Below are 22317 nucleotides of genomic sequence, written 5' to 3' on the forward strand. Positions count from 1 at the left end.
GAAAGGAACATACTACACAATAATATGGCTCCTAGCAGTATGTTCCTGTACAACATCCATTTACAAATCATGTTAAAAAAGATCTTTTGATTTCATTCATCTGATTTTAAATGTTCCATACTTATGAACAGATCAAGTTTGAATGCCTTGAACGCATCAAGGCATGGGCTGGAAACAGCTTATTTAAAGGGAAAAAAGGAAGAATATTACTATTGTAATATACTAGTGAATGAAAATAAAACCCCAACAGGACTGTAACCTAGAACTGCTAAACTAAAAGGAGCACACATTTATGAAGTCTAAAGAGACACTTGCAGGAATGAAGGAAATGTATTGTCTTTTAACTTGAAAAGAAAGGAAGAGAAGGGAAAGGCTTATCTGTATACAGCAAGCTGCTCCCGAACAGGTGAGAGAGAGAAACTTACTGATATTGCTGCCTGCTATTCCAGATGCATTTGACAATTGTATAGTGTCCATCTTACGCGAGCTTGTGCATGCCTATATCTATTTATTTGCACTGTACATGGTCAGTTGTTTTGAGAAAAAAGTTGCTTAAAAGTTGAAGATATGCCCACAGTGAGTGTGGCAGAAAATAAATAGTGGGTTTTTTTTTATACTGTTGTATGATTATCTAAACTAGAATGTGCTATAAATTTAATTCCAAGCTCCTAATTTCTAGAAAATCTCAAATCAAATTTTGTTGTGAATGTGTTTGGAATGTAGTGTGCCTAGATTTGTGCCATCTGCAGTCTGTCAGCAATCCAGAGATATCAGAAATAAGACATCTCAGTGCAAGTTTTAACATAAACTGTATTCCAGGTGATACTGGCTTTTCTGGAAAGCTGATTTAGCTGTTACTAAATCTGTGAGGAATTTTGGTGTCTTGTGATACCAAGTTTGCATTCTGTAATGGAGTGAATCTTAGGCATTCAAAATCCATGCAACTTTCATCCCTTTGTATTTGCATTGGAAAAAAAAAAAAAGTAGCATATACTGTGCAGTTTTCATGTAAAGAGACTTTTGAGCAAAATACAGATGCCCACACAGATTAACAGACACTGCTTCCTTTTTGTCTCTCAAGCCCACCCCTAACAGCAGCCTCCCTGAATAATTTTACCCATGCAAACAGGACTGGCTCAGAGACCCAAATCTCATTCCCTGTCCAGCTCTTTCCCTGCTGTTTCATCATGCTCTACCAGTGAGAATTCTACTGGTGGAAGACATAGGTAGTTCTCATTCGGAAGTAATAAACCTAATTCTAACCACTCTAATAATACACTAAGAGACACTAAATAAAAGAACTCACAGAAAATGAACCCCAAATTGCCAAAAGCCCCAAACCCAAACAAAGTAAATCCTTATATGTTTCTATATCAGTTAACTTTTACTTGCTTTAAACTCCATCTATTGTAACTATTCTCTGTTTTTTCTAAGATGCACCTCTCTGGTCATTATAGGGAAGTGACCCTATCACAGCAAAGAACTGCAAGAAGTGGAGCTGGTGAAGGAAATAACCTTAAATAAGATCAAAAATATTTCACTGCAGGGATGCAGAATTCTATTTACATCACTGGAATTCTGGAAGGCTGAAGTTTTTCAAAGGCACTACCATATGCTAGAGAACAGAATACACTTGTGGGCATTTAAAAGAAAGTCAGGAATTTGCCTTTGGAAAATTTTCACATGTTTGTGGAAACTCATAAGCTACCCCATCATTTTCAGGCATCTGTGATTTTCTTCCCCCAACCCCTCCCTCTTTTTTTTTTTTTTTTAGTTGTTGTAACATATGGAACTGTCACTTCAAAACATGCCCTTGCATTACTATGAAAAGCATGTTTCATTTCTCTAATCCTCCATGGCAGTCAGAAAGAAAATATATTTTAAAACTTACTGTGTTTTTGGTTTATTTAAAGGGACGTGCTGAGCTTCCTGTAGTGCTTTAAACCTGAAGCCTCCTCACCAATAAAATAAAAATGGCTGGTAAGCATTGCTTTTGGGTTCCAACAGTTCCCATGTCTGGTGCTTAAAACTCAGCTAACCTCATGATTGAAAGAACAAAGAGTAAGGTTAGCTGTCAAGGCTTTGAGATTGAAATGTCAGTATCAAAAGTTTAGGAATAAGTGTGGCAACAAAAAAAAATCTGTTCTGCAATTCCAGAATATTTTATGGTATAGGGCAGAACTAGCCTTTCTCTGACTCCATCATGTTGGGTATGCTTGAGCAATTTACCATATAGTCATACTACAGAGTTTTGATATGAAATATGAAGGGAGAAAAACTTTCCAGGTGGAAGATATTACTGATGCCAATATGTATTACAAACACTAGAAAAATGTCCAATTTATCAAATAATATTTTAAACCAGTATTACTTTACAAAATTATTTTCTTTGGGTTCATTACAGAGCTCTGAAGAGCTTCATATTTTTAGTTTGCACAAAACCCAAGCATGTTTCCAGAAATCACATCAAATCTCAAGGCACACAGAACCTGCTAACATTATGTATGTTATAAATATACCTAAAATAAAGGAACTACTAGTGATATTTCTTCAAAGTGCCTCCAGCTGCTTCAGAATTTTCAGATGAAAATACCAACTACCTGCCATGTAAACACACATATATTGGAAAAAATCAGTGCCCTACCATAGCTCTTTTCCACTTGCAGGACATCCCTTAGGGAGATACAGCTAAGCTATTCTAAAGTCTCAGACTGCAAATGTTATTTGAATGCAGACAATTTGCCTTATTTTCCTTCTCACATGCTGCTTAACCACATCATTAGCAAGACAACACACAGATAGCCATTAAAAGCACAACACATTAAAAAAATTGGTAATTAAAAATAATCTTCACAGAGACTTTGTGAACTCCTTCCATAGTTTTACACACTGGCATTGAAACACATCTGTCTGAAAAAAATTAAGTACCCTTATTTTTAGTCCTTTGAAGGTTTCAAACTGGAACTCTGAGTAACTTACAGTGAAATGTACAAATAATTTCAGTGAAATTAATGGGCACAACAAGGTTGAACATGTGCAGTATTATTTGAAGACTCTTCTAAGTCACTATCTCATAATGACTCATCTCCATTATACCAAGAGAAATGCTATTACTAGTAGAGTTTTGAAAGCACCTACAAGAATTCATTTTTTCTATTCAGGCTTCACATGTATAGCTTAGTCTTTGAACACATTGGGATGTTTACATAGCTGCACACATAATATACTGAGACAAGGAAAATACTCACTTTTCTTCCTTGTCTTTCAGGTATTTTCAGTGGTTTCTTTGTGTTTGTTCTTCTATTTGAATTTTGCAATCCTAATTGTCAAAACCAGCTGAAGAGTAAACAGATGCTTTGTGGTGTCAAAATGAAAAAAGGCAGATAAACAATAAATTGCATATAATACAAGCTTCTTTTGCATTTCTTCCTTTAAACAAAATAAACCAAATAAATTCAGAGTGACATCTTTTCTCAGAAAAAAGGAAACAACGAGAAAAAAATGTGCAACATTAAATATTATTTTCACTGGCTAAGAAGCTATATACCTATTCAGTATCTTTGATACATACTCAAAATCCTTTGTCAGGATTTTGTCAGTGTTTTTTTGCTCAGTGTCTGTTCAAGTTATCCGAATATTTTCAGTCAACAGCTGTTGAAAATAACATCCGAATGGCTCCCATCTCTGTCACTGCAGTCCATTCTGTGGACATTATATGTCCAGCTGCTCCTGGGTCTCTGCACATGAAAATCGTTATCACTTAGATCATGCACTTTCATCCTGCTTCTCTCTAGATGGCAGCATTTGCCTTAAGGAATTCCCTCTAGATAAGCTTGTCTCATACAAGAATAACAATAAAGGCTCAAGAAATAATAGTGCCAGGAATCAGAAATTCTTAGCCATAACTTTTGGTTCAATTTTCACACTTTACACTGGTTTGGGTTTGTTTCTGTCCAGTTTTTTTGTTTGTTTTTGTTGGTTGTTGTTTCTCTTTCTTCATAACCTTTACATTGATAATTGAAGCAGGCAATGAGATTCAGTTAAGAGACATAATCTACATTGCCAGTGTGCAATAATCACTGCATAATCAACCTGGGACCCACTGTTCAAGAAGGACGTTGTGGTACTCGAATATATCCAGAGGAGAGGAACAAAGCTGGAGGAAGGGCTAGAATGTATGTCCTGTGGAGGAGCAACTAAGGATTTTGGGTTTGTCTAATTTGGAGAAAAATAGGCTGAGGTGTGACCTCATTGCTTTCTGCAGCTTCCTGAGGAGGGGGAGTGGAGAGGAAGTTACTGAACTCTTCTTCCTGGGATCCAGTGACAGGACACATGGGAATGGGTCAAAGCAGCACCAGGGGAACTTTACACTGGACTTTAGGAACCATTTCCCTGCTGAGAAATTGGTGAAATACTGAAAGAGGCTTCCTAGAGAGGTGGTTAAAGCCCCAAACCTGTCAGTGTTTAAAAGAAATTTGGGCAATGCCCCTAATAGTCAGCCCAGATGTGGGAAGGCAACTAGACTTGTAGGTCCCTTCTGACTAAAAATATCCCATTCCATTCCATTCCATTCCATTCCATTCCATTCCATTCCATTCCATTCCATTCCATTCCATTCCATTCCATTCCATTCCACCATATTTCTTCTCTATCTATTCCACTATCCCACTTATTCCTGGTGCTTGCTCCTTATTGCAAACAGCTATATATTTTCACAGTTCTTACTGTAGTCTTATTCATCCTTAAAGTAATTAATTACTAAATCCCTTATTTTTACAAAAGTTACACTGAAAACTGCATAATTTTTTATCTGTAAGAAAATGCAGATGTGATATCTCTAGCCTCCATTAAATTAAATAAATGAGAATTACACAAAATGGGAAAAATCTAATTTACGATTAGTGCATTTTTTTTCAACTAAATGCTTTTAATAAAAAAGGACATGTATTTTATTAGGTGAATACAACATGTGTTCTTTTTACCCTTCAAGCAGGTCATAGCTGCATTATACATCTCTCTAGTAAATTTGTCTCTCTGTAGCCCTCTCTGAAAAGATACACTGCAGTCGTAATTAATCTTCTTCTTTAGTGCATCACTACATGTACTCACAGTAGGAAAAGCATGCTTTCAGATGTGCTAATTTTTTAGTAGACATAAATAAGTCATTCCTTGTTTACCACCTATTACCATGTGCAGTAATTTTAACAACCTGCCCATTTTCCTAACTTTTCCATCAGTCAGGCTTTCACTGCCAGTTCTGTCTGTACTCTGAACCTCACACAGTCTAGAGACTTTTTTCTTTAAATGAACCCCAGCTTCATTTTTCTCATGCTGCCTTCCCTCCTTCCCCCAGGTTGCACTTGCCCCTTATTCCCCTAAAACTTCCTGACTAAAGTTGAGCTTGTGGATCTTTGGCTGTCAGAGCCATAGCGTTTCCCTGGACAAGATGTATCTGCTTGAATATACACCTGAAAAGGCTACAATGTAAGGGGAGATGTTGGCATTTCACTACTTTCTATTAGCAACTGAGAAAAGGAAGACGATATTAAAATTTTAAAAAACCCCAAACCTAAATAAAGAGTACAAACGGGCCAAGTGTTAACTCATCTAACAAAAAATGTTAAAGCATAAAAATTTAATGCTGTAGCAGTTTGATCCAGACCTCCTATTTCATCTGCTTATCTCAGCCTCATCTGATGAATGCCTAGCCATACAAGAATTTATTTTCCTATCTTTGAGGAGAAACTTCTGTAATTATTTTTAAAAATAGTGTTGTGGATATGTGGTGGCCAAATGCCTATTGATCATGTGGAAAGATACATTCTTCTTCTGACTTCAAAGGCCACAGTGCTGTCCAAGGAACTAAAACTGGCAGCCAAAATACCAGGGAAGAAATAGATAGGGGTAAGGACAGAAATATTGTATCTCAGAGAGCAGAAAAGAAACTATCATCTTCAAACTCTCCATTTAAATTACACCAAAGGTACAAAGTCACTGCAAGGTGCCAGACTTTCTGGAATATCTTTTGAAGATAATAAGAACTATTTGAATAAATAGGCTATAAATATACTTGACAAAAGCATCTATAAAGTTACAAAAGCAGCAGTTCTTTCTAAGGTTGATAGAAATGCAGAGGTCATGTTTAATTTAATAACAGGCAATCCATGGACATTAAAACAAATGGCATACTTCAGATATGTATTCAAAGAGGGCAGAAAAAGTCATCATATTGAAATCAGATGCCATGTGCATCACACATAATTTCTTCCTGTACTGTGCTCCTACCCTGTCCTGTTTTTTCCAGCTTTAGAAAGCTGTTTCTGTTTCTTGTCCCTCAGTTGATATGATCCAGTTAAATACAAGCTTTGGAGACACTTGCATGAAACAGCAGTGATTACTTGATTTCTCAGCATATAAATCTAACTACAAAACTTAACTACGTAGGACTCTGTTATGAGATAACTTTTCCTATACAACATTCTTGCCTCAGCTGCTATCTGCTCTGAACCCGCATTAACAGAATACTGTCAAAGCTGATCTCTATAGAACATATTAAACAACTGTTTTCCCAGAACAAACTAATATAGCAACAAAAAAATATTAGACAGAGCTTTTCAGTAAGCAGCTTCAATGTAAGTTCCACTTCAAGCAGCTTTTAATTTCCAAAAAATTAAGGTTACAAATAGCTTCGTATCTGTTTGATGCAGCCTGTTTAGAGAGGAAGCTCTACTTAACTTCCCAGTCTACAGCTATTTCCAGGTTTTGGCTTTATCTTTGACTGGTAAATCTCCTCAGTCTGAGCTGAGAGTAGTACTAGAGTGTTTCATATTCATGCCCTGAGTTTATGTCATCAAAAAGGAACCCCAAAAGCTGATGGGAGGACAGAAGCTACACAGGCTCTGCGCCCTTCTGAGGGCACAGCCATGTACATGCACAAACCCCTATAATAAATATCTGGAGTCCTCTCTTCACATGTTTAATTGCTGAAACCCTACCCTGATGCATGTCAGAAAAGACCTTCAGCAGGAACTCTGATAAAGGCCTTACATATTAGTGAGATTATGTTACTGCACACACAGTTTTTATTCCTTTCCTGTTTTACCAAGTAAAATGTGGCATTTTTGAACAGCTACCACCTATTACTGGATGGAAATGTTGGGACAAAATGTTGGGGCATAGTTGCCAATTTGGCACCAGTTTACTATAGTATCAGAGGGAATACATTATACCTGCAGATGGGTACTAGATTTTAAGGTCTTTATATTTTGTGGTTTTGTTAGCTATAATTTGGAAAACAGTAAGAATATTAGTCAAACTGATTCACATATACAATGGGTGTCTTACTAAGATATGAATTACCTGATCTGCTACACATAAAATGCTCTATTTCAAAGTCATTACAATCAGAGAATCAGTCAATGTCTTGCTTACTAAATTGATTTTTTTGAAAACCTGAAGAGGATGTTTTGCATTGATTCATAATTTTGCCTGGCATTTCTTCCAAAAGCTCTAATTACATTTATTGCAACATTGTGAGAACTTTTTTAGATTAATATGTATTTACTGTTCAATACTATCCTTATAATTTACAGATATGCAAAACAGATGATGTTTGTTTGCAGCTGAATAATATGTATATGCATGTACATAATAATAATAATGTACATGCATATCCATAAAGAGAAAGGCATGAAAGAAAAACTCCAAGTAATATATTTGCTCTTGTGCTGTTCAAATGCAATAGCCACCTATCCTCTGGAATATTTGATGCTGCACTAGAGTTGAAGACAGAGAATGGAACTTGCAAAGTAGCCACCTTATAAGTGATCTTAAAATCTGCATTTGTTTGTGCAACTTGATACGCAGGATTCCAGTTAACAGACAAGGCTCTGTGTCACAGGCAGATGCAAGTTTAACACTCTGTGATCTTTACCAGATGCTCTGAACTGGCTCTGGTCTTGGACCTGTGACAGTTTTGCCTATCCACTTTCATATGTCACCAGCCTCTGCTAGCAATTAAGGGATTGTCTTTCCTTGCAAATGTATGATTTTTACATACTCTTTAGGTGCCTGACCTTGACAAATCAAGAACTGATTACACCACTGTACTCCCACTGGCCAAAAAGGAACTGATGTGAATAAGTATATGTGAAATGGCTATTTGGCTCTCAGGCTATTTAGTTTTATGATATTTAATTTAGGTATTACATGCATCTATTTTTTCATTTTGTTTAAAGAATAATATGGAAAAAAAAATTCCTTGGCCTTAAGAGAATGCAAACACAGAGCTGGGTTGTTTCCTATCTGATACTTTTCTTTATCACTAACAAATACTTCTGGATTCTTCTGTAGATTTCCATTAAAATACTTATAGCAACACACTTATATGTGTTTCTTAAAGCTAAAGAGGTTTTCTTCTTCTCCCCTCCCTACTTTTATTTTTAAATAAAATAAAAATTATGCAATAATAATAATAATAAAAAATAATAATAATAAAAATTATCAAAAAAGAAAACGTACCGCTTTTTAGCAGACCCCTTTCTTCTTTGAAAAAATGCTTTCAACACAGGGAATTTAGTGTGGAAAAAGTGGAACATATGACCACATAATAACAAGAGCTTACTAATAAGTGTAGTGATCAAGTGATACTGAAATAATGGAAGTGGAATAAGAATTTAGACAGATAAGTACTGAAGTCATGCCCCATATCTTTCATGGACACTTAGAGAGTACAAATACCAAGAAGGCAGAAGAGTCTGTTTATAGGACCCTGAAGTTTTAAAACAAATCTTGGGATTGTCTGGTGTATGCCATAATAATTTCCGTATACTGAATCTCTTGAGTTTTTAAAACTGCATTTTGATAGTTTGATCCAAGAGTTATTCAGAGTAAGTTGAGAACTCTGAAGCTTTGCAAAAGACTATAGCTTTTTCTGACAGAAAAAAATATAAGGTACAGACCCACTTGGCTCAATTCATTGTCTCCTGACACCCTCCCCCTCTTTTCTGAAGCACTTCTTGCTCATCTTTGCCCTGGCACATTGCACTGCAGACTGATCTATGAAGATAACATGCTTTTTATCCATTAATAGCCTATGCCAGAAATACTTCAGCTCTTCCTGGAGCTAAGATACAAAGCTGTCAAGACAATGGCCTGGCTGCTCATTTGCTCCCAAGACAGTAGATTTTACCAGCATTCCCAAATGCAGCAGCTGCACAGCTCTAGAATGGCATTGGCCTTGTCAGTGGCCTCTCATCTCCATCACACAGTATTTCAACTATGGCTCCAGGTGGATCAACCTGCTTCTGAAAGGGTTGCCAGGAATGTTGTGGTATAATTTTGCACAGCAGACAGTACAACCAACAAAACCATAAAAGACTATACCATCCCGATCCCCAAAATTGCGACACAAAGTTGTTGTTTACAGATGATGTATAAAGAGAGGGTTGATTCTCCATAAGGGAAGACAACTCCAATTCCTTTACCCATAAATATTGAGACAAGGAGTCCTGCATTGTCTCTATCCCAGCAATCCCTTGGGCTTTGCGGCCAACAGGAAGATTGATGTGCTCCTTACTGTCCAACATGAGCAAGTGATTCAGAAGGTCAGCTTTGCAAGTTCTGACACGGTTCTAGAGGTCTCCCTGACACACATACCAACTCCAAAGATCCACAGTGTCTACAAGCAATTGAGAAGAATCACCTACTCTAGCAGTAAAAATGTACAGAAATCAACAGCAAACTGAAATGAGTCATGGTTTGTTCAGCTGAGTTGCTATTTTAAGTTTCAGGGTTTTAATGAAAATATAAATGCATTTTACAGGATCTTAGGCCAACCCCTTCTGGTGATCACATAGTAAGCTGCTTGAGGGAATATGGACTTACCAGGAGTATGATTTAATGGAGAAGGTCAGAAAAGCTTATGCCTGACAGACTTTACACCTGCAAAATAGTGGTTCCAAATATCCAGCAGTGTGGAAAAACTGAGCTTTAAAAAAGATAAATGATCTTTTCTGTATAGAGCTATTTTCTTGCACAGGTATCTAGAAGTTGTGGAGTTACCTCTAAGAGGTAATAAATATGTCAACAGAGAAGCTCTCTGATCAGTCCCTGCTCCTGTGCTGGTCTTCATTCTTTTTTATTTATCCCTTTCCTTGTATCTACATTTCTCTGTTACATGTTCCACCAGGAAATAGCAGACTTTTGGGTGCACTGACACATCTTCAAACAAATGCCCATTCACAAGGGGAAAACATCACCCTTGCTTTTTACTCAAAGCAATGAGAAATTGTTTTCCTGATGGGTATTCTAAATCTGGCCTCTATAGGCATGAATATTATTAAAAATCACTCTAGCAAGAGCCTTATTAAGGAATATAAAAGCTATTACTACATACTTTGATCATTCTTCCTGGGCAAGAAGGGGAAAATATTGTGTCCATGCCTTGACAATTTCTGAATAGTTTTGCAATGCAGAGGAGGGGAGTATAATGAAAGACCTTGTCACTTCATAAAAACATGATGAAGGATAAAAATACGGGTTCTTATTTCCCCATCCATGTCAAGCAGGAATGTTTTTCTACTTTTCCAATCTTACTGTATCTTCAGCATTTAGCTGTGGAATCTGTGAGAAGCCTTTATGATATAAGATATGCAAAGTCTCTTGTATGAATTGAAGTTTTGAGCCAAAGCTAAGATGGTGCCTGAGCAAGAAAATTTGATTTATACTAGGAGAGGGATGAAATTAAGGTGAGAAAGGGCCACTAGAGTGCAACAGCTCATGGAGCAACCAGAAAACAAGGCTATTTTTCCATTATATTTTCAAAGTCAAGTACTTAGTTGCAACTGACTGAATGTTTCCAGGCAGAAAGAGTGCTTGCACTGGTCATTTAAAGTTTGAAAAGTCTTTTACTTCTTTTGCTATTTATATTTTTATCAAGACACTGCCTTAAGGAAAGGAAAGGGGGGTTTCACTGTGTTGGACAATGTGCAAACAGAGAAAATAAGCAAACATTTTCCTGATAGTTTTAGAAGTTAAAAAAAAAAAAAAAAAAATTCTGGTTTAGGGTCAAATTCTCTGCCTACACAAACCCTCCACTTTGCAGATAGAGGATACAATAGAACTAGTCATCTTCTGTTTACAGGTTGAGATAATAATTAACAAACACATTAAGCAATATTCTATATGACATCACTAAAATCATCCATATAAGCAAGGCAGCAAAAGGGCATGCCAAATCATACTTTTTGTGATTTTTCTCACATCATGACTTCATAATGGAAAAAAAGTTGAATTTAAGGACAGGAACCAGTAGAGGAGTTAACTCAGACCAACATTGGGATGCAAAGCTGTTAAAAGCAAGGCAAAATGCCACATCTCATCTCCATCTGGAGTCAGCCTCAGTCACTAACACAGAGCTAACCTCTGAAGTACATTCTGGTACTTTGGGCCTCTTTCAATAAATCTCAGGAGAACAATTCAGGAGGGGAAGTTTTTCCACTACACTGGACTTCTGATAAATGGATGTGACGGAAACCTAAATTGCATAAATTAGTGTCTTTAAATGGCCCCTTCACGGTTTCTCAGTAGCAGGTAAAAATAGAGGTTTATATTTCTCTTGTAATCAATTTCACTTTAGAGCAAAACAGCAAAGTGTTTGTGACAGGTGCTTACTGAAAGAGGCTGAATATATACTGTGAAGTGTAGATGAATCTTACCCCCCCTACTCCCCAAAGTTAACAGGAACTCAGGGAGACTGAACAAGCCCATAAATCAGATTCAGTTTTTGAGGCAGTGTGTGCTCTTTGATTTTCTACTGTGAACAATAATAAATCTGTTGTTTTCCCTCTTTTCCATATCTGCTTGTTTCAGTAGGTAGGAGGCAAGATGGAGTACTTCTAGCCCCATTGTATCAGCAAGATACTCCAAACAAAGCATTTCTTGGGCATTTTTAGATATACAGCTGCTCATGTAGTGTGATAATCCCTGAGAAACGTCTGAAGTCACTCACTGCTGCTCTGAAATGGGATATGAAGTATGAAAGTATGGAAAAAAGGAAGTGAGAGTCAGAGAATGAAAGGAATTTGACACATTCTGCCATGTTTCCATGAAGAACACAACGATCACATATTAAATATTGCAATGGCTGTTAAATCAAATGCTGTCAAGTATCTCTCCACTGCTTTTAGAGCAGACATGAGATTGGTTTAAAACATTTTAGACACTTCCGCAATATCCTATGAAGGAAGAATATTTCCACATTTTCACTTTATTACTATGAATTGCTGGAAAGAGAACCTCTGCTTTATGCACACTAAATGAGTAAACACTTAAGAGTCTGGAAAAATATTGCTTCTGGGAAATGGCCATTGTGGGACTACCAGCAGACAGGGTGAAGTGGCTGGTAAATATAGAAATGACCAGCAATAAACATCCATTGTCCTACCTAAATACTGGCTGCTGTTCTGATGAGAAACGATCTTCAGTCAGATAAATTTCATGTTTTTACAAGACCTGCTGCCACGGATACAATTTAAGTCTATACTAGAAAGATCAATGCTGATTATTTAATCTAAAACAACATATGGATATCATATTCTACACTTTAAGATTTGTTTCCCTCAAAGTATCTGTTGTCATAACAGTTTGCAATTTTGCCTCACCTTGATTATTAGAGAGCTTTTAAAATCAGGCAGACATCTTTGGTTACCCAATTATACTGTCATGATATTAATAGAATAGTTGCACAGAGACACTAATAGACAGGTGGGGAAATAGAAACAAATAATAAATCCATTCTTCTTATTATATTTATGCTTTTTAATCTGACAGTAGGCATGTCCAAATCATAAAAGATTTCCATCAACACCAGATTAGTAATGAAAATATTCCACATTCAATTCCCACGGTACATGTGGATACAGTTTGCTTTAGACATCTAAATCACATCAAATCAAATACAGTTTCTTTATATTTCAAAAATTCAGCCTCTGAATTTTAGTTTCACAGACTTTAATAATGCTAAGATCCAATGTACATAAAATCATGTCTATTTCATCTTTGAGTTTCTTTTTGAAATTCCTGCTAATTGAAGAACTCTTTGCACACTTTTTTATTCCTGTAAATAAGAAAACTTATTGCATTTTTCTCCTTGGAAGTACCATTCCTCAATGTAAATGAATCTGTGTATAGCAACCTTTTAAGGCTACGTGGCAGATTGCAGAGTTAGTTAACATGTATGCTTTCAGTAGTACCTTCCAAGAATAAGTTTTAATGACACAATGGCTACTACACCATGGCATTTATAACAGCTCTTTTTTTGAGAGTGTGTTTGTGTGTGCACATGTATTAATTTTTCATCTTGGTACTCAATGTACAATTAATGATATGTTTGTATTTTACATATACTAAAAAAAGCTTTTTAGTGTGTGTGCATAAGCACATGCCTACCAATCAATCTACAAGTATGTTCCTCTAAAGGACAGGTATATGAATGTGAGGGATGGTCTGGATAAAACTTATCTCTAATCATTGCACAATATGTATTCTATTATCACTGTATCACAGACACTATCTTATCTTCCAGTCTGCATTTGCTGACTATATCTGTTGCCATTTTGAACTTTCCTTATAGCTACTATTTCTCTTTATAGAGTTTATCTATAATGTGTTGAATTCCTTCATCTTCCTAATCAATTTAGAAAGGTTTACTCATACCCTCTGTGAAACCTCATTGCTCCCCTTTGCCTTTGACCTGCCCAGTATGTACTATTCCCAGTATTATTTAATGGAACTTCAAAACATGCCAAAAAACGGGGTTGGAAAAAAAATTAACTTAATAAAAAACATGCTCAATGATTCAAAAAATAAAACATTACTTGGAACTTTACTTGGAAAAGAAATAATTTTAAATAATAAATAATTAAGAAAAAAGGGCCCTCTCCACGCCCCTGCCCCCAAATACAAGTCTGCCAGAAAGAGAATCTTATCAGTATGGAATATATTGCTCAGAGCTTTATGGCTATATGGACATGATTTTAAGAAGCTCAGTGTACTTAAAACTCTGATAAATGTTCAATAGCACAGCACAAGTTTGACACATAAAAAAAATAGAAATATAATTGTGAATTGTCTGTTCTCCTCTTCTCCACCCTTAAATTGTGAAACATCCTTATATTCCATTTGCTTGAGCCACTGTAAGCTGATGGAAGCCAACACCTGCTATTGACAGAACAGTTGGTATTAACAACATGACAAAATCTCTTTGGGGATTGGAAGATAAAAAAAAACATTGAGAGATGAAGTAAAGAAAGTTGAGGTACTTAAGAAAGTAAAAGAAGAAGAAAATCTATGATGGAAAAAATATAGCACAAGGTTTTTCCTTCCTTGTTGGAAGAAGAATGTATTTGTGTTAAAATTTCAGAGGGAAAGCATTTATCACTTTTTTTTTTAAATTACAAAACAGGTGGCAGACAGTGCAAAATAAACAAAACTGTTTATAGCTATAGATTGGGAATATATTGCAATTTCTAGATAGGGACAGCTAACCCTTTAGTAGTACTTTTCCAGACAATATACATGTTTTTAGTACAAGATTTAAATTTTTCATTAACCAATATATTCATTATAGCCTACACATACTGTAAAGTATAAAACATTACATGAATCTAAAGCATCTTTTACATATTTATATACAATTAATGCCATGTAAATATGTTTCAAACTCAGTATTGGGATAATATTGACACCCAGCTATTTGTATGTCTCTGTTCAATGAATATTTTGACAGTTCTATTTCCCTGGAAGTTTGGTATGAATTTTTACATTTTTTCTCTTAGCAGAAGTGAAACTGCTTTTCCAACCCATGAAAAGCACTTCCATTTCTCACAGAGTATGTTTTCCTCTTTTATAGAATCAGAGTAGCAAGCCTGTAGTCCACAGGCCACATCTGGTTTGCAAGCAGTGCAGTCGTGACATTTGTGCTGAGACAAGAACATGAGATCAGCAAAGAGCAGCAGGAGAGCAGACAGTTTGTCACTGGTAGGAGGAAATGAGACAGCAGACTCTGCTGTCACTGGGTCAGACTGGGGCTTGGCCAAACTCCCAGCTGATGTGGTGAATGTGAAAGGGGCTCTGGGGCACCCATCACCATTTGCCATACTTCTAAACTGCATATTCAGTCAAAAAGAGCTCAGCCATATGCAGATTTCACATGCGGCTTGTAAGGTCAGACAAGCAAATCACCTCTGTTTTGCAAGGTTAGTGCAGTTACTGTAGAGACACATAGGGCTGGAAGGAAAGGTCACTTCCCTGTCAGTAATTGCACAACAGAAGTCTGAATTAGATTACAGAGAATAACAACCAGCATGTACCCCAGCATGTCCAGTCCTGAGACAGAGAAAACATTTCAAACCACACACTTGATATTTGAACCATGCTCTGGTGAATGAACAGCACACACACCTTCCAGGAACAAGCCATTCTTGAATAACTTTAAGGTGGGTTTCCTCTGAAATTTTTCAAATCAAAGGCACTCTATTCCCAAAATGGAGGATCTAATTCTCTTGCCATCTACTCTGCAATAATTTAGGAAAATGTTATTGTACTCCCTATTATCTGCTCTGAATCCATAAATGAATAACAAAGACACTAGGTATTTGCTCCAGCACAAGGCTCACTTAAGTAGCATAACATTAGCAAGACAGCTCTGTACCTAAAATTCAGGTCAGAGTAGGGCCAGAGAGAAGGTGTGTTTAAAGAACCAGTTTAGTTAATGCTTGTCCACAAAACAACCTTCACAGCGAGAAACAAAACCAAAAGATAGAACTGCAATTAACCTTCATTAGTTTATGTCAGAGATTGGAAGAATTTCCTCATTGTTTTGGAATCAGGAAAGAGGGCTTGTAAAGGTGGAATGCAGTCCTGCTTATGGCCTCAGCTTTGATACATCATGTACAAATTAATGGCAGAAGATATCCTTTTCCCCTCCAAGTCAGATTTTTGTTGTCAATCCCATCTCATTTTGTTCATGAAACGGAGACCACGCTAGGATGCAGTTCAGTCTTTGGATTTGTTCCAACTCTAGCAGATGCTGCAAATTTGCACAGAAACAATCTAAAACTTGGATTGTGTTCAGATTCTTTGGTATCCTTACAAATCTATCCAGATTCACCAACTCACACTGGTAGGACTCATTTTCATCTCCAATCTTAGCAGTATCTACATCATAAGCCTCACAATAGCATGATGTCCTAGTGATCAGTTCAGGAACATCTATTCCCCACCTTAAGTGTCCCTACTTGAGAGATCATTCCCCCCATGCAGCTCCAGAACCAGGTGGTCTGTTTCACTTTGTTCCCTGACCTTGGCAATTTTATCTGACTATTCATTTATTTTGGAATGAGACTATGATAAATTATTATTCAGTATTGTAATTGAATGTATTTCAGTAGTGCTATGGATCAGCATTATAGCAGAGTAAATATAGATGATAGAAAAAATCCACTTTAGAGGAACTAAAAGTAGGGTATCTCTCTCACAATCACCAACAATTTTTGTAACAATAAAAAAAGTAAATTAGTTATTGTTAAGCTGCAGTCAGCCTCTTCTGATGTGGTATTTTAGAGTAAGAAAAATGTTACTACTTTATGACCACTGGCAATTCCCAGATACATGAATGCAGCCTGTGTGTGTATGTAACATCATATGATTTTAAAACTAAATATTGGACAGATGAAACATATGGTCACAATATTCTTCGTTTATTAATAGGTTGAGACTATCCAAATTTCAAAGGCCTGAATCAAGAATACTGTCTATCATTCCCCAATTCCCACCAGCTTCTTTTAAAAGTGGAGAGGAAAGCCACTATGCTTTGATGTGGGAGCTTGCAAAATAGCAGTCTGTCCCACCATTTCACCAAATACTCTCCAGTATCGAAATGGCAGGGTAACTCACCCAACTTAATTCTATCTGCAGTTCCTCTGGCTTGTAAATACTGTATTTTTCAGTTTGGTGTTACAAGTAAACTGTAAACAGCTCAAATGAAGAATTAAGCTCAGGTTTTTACTTTCTATTATCAGAGGAGAAATTAATTAACTTCTGTCATAAAAATCTATCTAACAGATACTGTGGACTTAAAACACAAGGAGAGGAATGGCAAAAGAAAACAAAAAAAGAAGACATTTGCTTTAAGCATTAAGCATTAGGTAAGGCTGTGTATAAGGGGATTCAATACTTTCTCCTTTTGTATAATACAGCCAAATTCATAAAGCAGAAAATCTAAACATAAATTTATTCCCAGACATAACATTAATATCCACCCCTAAGAGACAGGTAAGTCCCTATATAAAGAACAATTGTAGTGCTTCTGATTGATAAAGAATCTCTGCTACACAAATTAAAAATTGAAAAAAAAAGTGGAAAATAGGATCACAGGAAAACAATAAAAATGAAAGAAATGGAGATTAAACTGGCAATAAAATCTTCTAGTGAAATTCCTGGAAAGTGGTTCCAGCTGAGTACTGAGTAAAACCAGTGCAAAGTCCCAAGAAGCCAAACAGTAAGTAATATTGCAGAATAATTAAATAAGCTTCAGAGATTCTTTTGCCAAAAACAGTCAGGATGTTTGATCTCAGCTTGACTAGAATAAGTAGCTAGGAAAAAAATGACTGTTTGCTGCAGGAATTGTAGTACTATGTCTCACCAGTAAAGCTAACAACTTCATCAGAAAATCCCCTTTAACTTAGTTTTTAAATGATGCTGCATTAATTAGGGGAATACCTAGTTTTTAGACACAGGTAAATAAACTCTCTATTTCAAGATCAGATGTCCATACTTTAGAACTGATTAATAGCAAATAGTATGAGACTAGCAGAGTTGTATTTTTTTCTTTCACATTTACATACAATGGATCTATAAATTTTCCTACCAATATTTTCAATCTAAAATGTCCTAAATATTGAAGAGAGAGACAATCCCACAAGAAGGGGATTCAACTCTGAATTCTGGTTGTAAAAATTTTTGTCAAGATGTTTTTGACAATTATAAAACAAACACTTTAGCTAGAAAGAGAGGGAGACACTGCAATAATTAATTGTGATAAATGATGATAGATTAATTAAAGAAAAGAATTTTTAAATTGTTTTTTTTAAAAAAGGATGTTTGCTGTTTTGCTTTTACATCTTACCTCAGGAAAAAACAACATTATAGCAATATTATCAAATTATCATCCAGCCCTAGTATCAAGCTTAGTTACCACTTTTCTTTTGCCTAGATCCCCAACTGATGGCTTGCCACAAGTTCACTTTGAACTTGCACTACATTTCCTTCCCTATTTCCTCTTTTATATCAACTCCTTTTTTTGCCTCCATCATAGATCTAACAATAGGGAAGTGTTTCTGGATCCCTCATTCCATTTCCAAGGATAATTTAAAAAAAATAGCACTTTGAATAACTGGTACTTTACATTATGTATTAATAAATAAATTACCATAAAATGAGTGTGAACTTGCAGAGGATGTATATTTTGCTTAACAACGTTTGCACATAAGTTTGTTCACCAGCAAATGTCAAGTAATTTTTTAAACTTTGCCAGCTAACTTTCTAACAGGACCATCCTTTATTTTGCCTGCTCAGAAGAGCATATTTTACCACCTGTAATGTCATCTATGTAAGAGACTGGCAGATATGGAAATAACCTTTGAGAGAGTATTTCTCTTCCTTCAGAAGCTTAAGACCTGGATTAAACCATGACGGTGGGACTGAGATGCTCACTCATGATTTATATAAGCTTTAGTCACTTGATATATATGAATATTAATACCTGTAGGAAATACTCTGATAACTATGACTGCATTTTTGTTTTAAGGGCTTACATATATGTAAAGGGATATGGATCTTGTTTTATGGAGTTCTATGTCCTGAAAGTTTCTATTCACTTTGAGCAGAGATTATAAAACAATAATAGGACTTTTGTACTCTGACAAAATTAGGATGGGACATGGTTTTTGCATCAACAAGAGAAAAAACTATTAATAAATATATAATGTTCTCTTTTTAATTATTACATTTTTGCAGAACTTTGGAAAGAGAATCTGCTTACATATTTTCCTTTTAACATTTTCTATGTTATGTATTTTTGCTGTTTAATAAAAAGAAATCAGATGCATGTGCCATGTGCTCTAGGATAACCTTGCTTGAGCAGGGAGGTTGCACAAGATGGGGTTGCACCACAGTAGCCCCTTTGAATCTGACCCATTCTGTCATTCTGTGAAGTGTGTGAGTTCTCATGTTAACCTCTGATTAATAATTTCCTCTATTTTCTTAGTAATTTCCCCATTGCTGCTATATCAAGAAGACCACAAAAAGCATGAGGCTACAAGCACAGCACTTTCAAAGAGGCCTGTGTTCAAGAAGTAATCTCTGAGTTTAGGATTAGTTAATTTCATATTGGGAATTATTTCTTCACCAAAAGTGTTGTTTAACACTGGAACAGGCTGCCCAGGGAAGTCACAGTCATCAACCCTGGAGGTATTTAAAAGATGTGTGGATGTAGCCCTTGGGGTCATGGTTTAGTGGTGAGCTTGGCAGTGCTGGGTTAACAGCTGGACTTCATGTCTGGATTTTTTTTCAAGCAAAGGGATTCTGTGATTCTGTGAATAATTAGTGTTGTTTTCTTCAGGCAGTGAACAGGGTGCTATTGTGCAACCCCTTGAAGTTGAAATCTTCAAGAACTCCTTGAAGATCTAAGTTTATGTTTCCTGAGTACTGCCATACAGGAAACTGATTAACATGGTTTGGAGTTTTTGGATTGTATACAATACAAAAAGCAATCACTGTTTTGTAAGCAATCACTGAACCCTTCTATTTTGGATGCAAAATCTCTACAAAAATGAGGAACTTCCAGAAGTTGCAGGTCTGATCATGTAGTGACTATTTCTTTTCAAGGGGATGAGTTCTATTTGTAGTTACACTGCAGAATCTTTGTGCTTCTGGGTTTTCTCTAGAGGTTTTGGTAAAACATTAGGATGTGGTAACTTGAACTTGGTTTTCCCTCTTCCTAAAGAGGTCTGAATCTCTATTATCAAGACACTGCTGTAATGAGCATGCAATATTTCATTTAGAGAGAAGTTTTATTCTCCTTCCAGTACACCTGAGATGAGCTCAGTTGGCCAGAGCATGGTACTAATAACACCATGGTAGTGAGTTTGAACCCCTTACAGAGCATTCACTTTAAATATGGACTCAATGATCCTTGTGAATTCCTTCCAATCCAGAATATTCTGTGAGTCTATATGAAAGGCTGAAAATTATTTGAGTCTGGTAATAACCACACATGTCAAAAATTTTTTGTAGTGGTAGGTTTCACTAAGTATATTTCATCAGGATACAGCAGCAACTGCATACTTGCAGCTATTATCACTTACCACTTACTCCACAGTAACAGCCCAAGGAATAGATTCCAACTGGAATGACTTCCATCTTTGCATTCAGAGGTGCTGGTCATCTAGTCCTCAAAACAACATCCTCCCTTCCCCTCCCAGATCAAAGCAAAGCAACATTGAACATTGGGAACATTGAAACTTAGAAATTTATCACAGTGGTATGTTCCTTATGTCTTATTTGCTACAGTCTGAAGAAAATTCTGTTTGTACTCCTGGTAGAAGGGACAAGAAGAACAAAAGGTATGCAAAAAACAACTTCATGTCTAAATAAAGTAGGAGAGAAAAAGTGACGGCAACATCTCTGCCGTTATCTTTCCATATTGCAGAATGAGAATCAGATTTAAAAGAGGGTGCAAGTTTCTCTGGAGTCATAGGAGAGAGCCAAGGATGTCTAAAAAAATAAGGAATTATAAATGAAGGTAGAGATCAGTGAAAGAGTCAAGGATTTCTGAAAAAGTTCAGAGAAGCTTGGCTTCTTCCTGTTTTAAGATTTTTGCCTCTGTCCTTTGAGATGCATCTGTTCTTTTGTCCCTAGACTTCCATTCCATTCTTCTCCTTTCTACCTTATAAACCTCAAGAGGATCCATAGTCCCTAACCTGTCCCAGTGAGTTACCTGACCTGATATATGCCCTGATCTTAAAGTGCGATGTGACGGATGAGGTGTATGCCTCTGAGCTGCCACCCCCTCTGGTAGCCTACTTCATTCACAACCTGACACTTGGTGTCTCCATGGGGTTCCCAAGAACTAACAAGATCTGAAAACGGTAGCCTGTGCAGAGGAGATTGTTAGCCTCTCCGAGATGTGGGGAAAGATTTCAGCAAAACAGAGAATTAAAGAGGACTACTGGAAGTCACAGAGAAGCAGGAAAGTATTTATCTGAGATTTAATGAACCCAGAAATTGTTTGCATTTTTCTCAGTACAGTGAAGACTGGAGGAGTTTTGAAAATAATTATTTAATCCATATTAAACAAAAAGAACTATTTAAAAAAAAGTATGAGGGTAAGGAGCATAGTCTGAATGAAGTGGAAAGAAAATAATGGCACATAGAAAAAGGTAAACTTGCAAAGGTTTGGATAAATTTGTATGTTTAAGATAAGCATCCTGTTTGGGGCACCCATTCTGAATTAGATCTTTCAATCTTTTGAGTTTTGGCTGTCGCAAATGTTTACCTCACCATGAAGCGTGCAGAAAAAGAGAGGAGGAGAGAGAGAAAGAGACCAATTTATTAATCTGAATTCTTTGAAGGACAAATTAATTGCACTGTGACACTTCTCTATAAACTAATATTGACTTAAAGGACAGCAGGAAGAGATGAAGACAATGAGTCCCTGTAGCACTTTCATGTCACAGAAGCCCATTAAGCACACATATACTGAAGCAATAAGTTAGTTTGGAAAAAAGAAATCTAAATCCTATAGGTGAGCGAGCATTTGAAATGGTTCTACCCTTTATGAATACCCACAGGAAAACGGCTTTGGAGATAATCCTCTATTTTTTTTTTTTTTTAAATACATGTTTTACACTCCTTTAACTGCAAAAGGTTTTAGGAAAATCCCATTTATAAAACTGTATACATTCCCTTTACACAGGGTTCTGTATGCCAGGCTGTTTTTACTAGAGTGTAACTGAGTGCAGCTTCCCTAGGACTCTCACAAAAACAAGATGGGTGTTCTCTCTAGGACCATCTCCAGGAAGAAAATTTTATATACAATGTTCATTTCTCATGAGTGGAAAATAGTAACTTAAAAACTGATCAAAGTCTCTGTTCTCTGTAGACAAGAATAATGAAATATTTTAGGAGGAAATACAAATAATATAAATCTGTATGCCTTTGAACCACTCTCTGATTTATTAACTAAAGCAATGGCTT

The sequence above is a fragment of the Lonchura striata genome, chromosome 4 (genome assembly GCF_046129695.1).
Source record: "Lonchura striata isolate bLonStr1 chromosome 4, bLonStr1.mat, whole genome shotgun sequence".
Taxonomy (NCBI): Eukaryota; Metazoa; Chordata; class Aves; order Passeriformes; family Estrildidae; genus Lonchura; species Lonchura striata.